This window comes from Sinocyclocheilus grahami, unplaced genomic scaffold (assembly GCF_001515645.1).
Source record: "Sinocyclocheilus grahami isolate Dianchi unplaced genomic scaffold, SAMN03320097.WGS_v1.1 scaffold11929.1, whole genome shotgun sequence".
In the NCBI taxonomy this organism is placed as follows: Eukaryota; Metazoa; Chordata; class Actinopteri; order Cypriniformes; family Cyprinidae; genus Sinocyclocheilus; species Sinocyclocheilus grahami.
The window spans coordinates 2,596-2,923 of record NW_015514125.1 but is presented as its reverse complement, the minus strand read 5'-3'; positions in this window follow the sequence as shown (position 1 = coordinate 2,923).

Here is a 328-nt window from a genome sequence, read left to right as displayed (position 1 = left end):
GTTCATTATCACCACCCGGTGGAGCTGCAGGTATGGACAAACTCGGCACGCTGTTGTCCTCACAGTCTGCCTTGTTCTCAGCTGTGGCAGTGGCGGCAACCTGAGAAAAGTCTGAAGACTCACACTTATCTTCTGTCTCATGGATTACAGGAGGTGCCCTGATGGTCTCATCGGCTGCGATGTCCATGAGCTCCACACACTGTTCACTGGTGTGGTCACTAGTAGAGGCGTTCATGTCACATTCACACGGACTGCACTGCTCGGTCTCGTCGCCTCCCACTATGAGTTCTTCTCCAAACTGGTTAGCAACCTCAGAAGCGGATGCAGA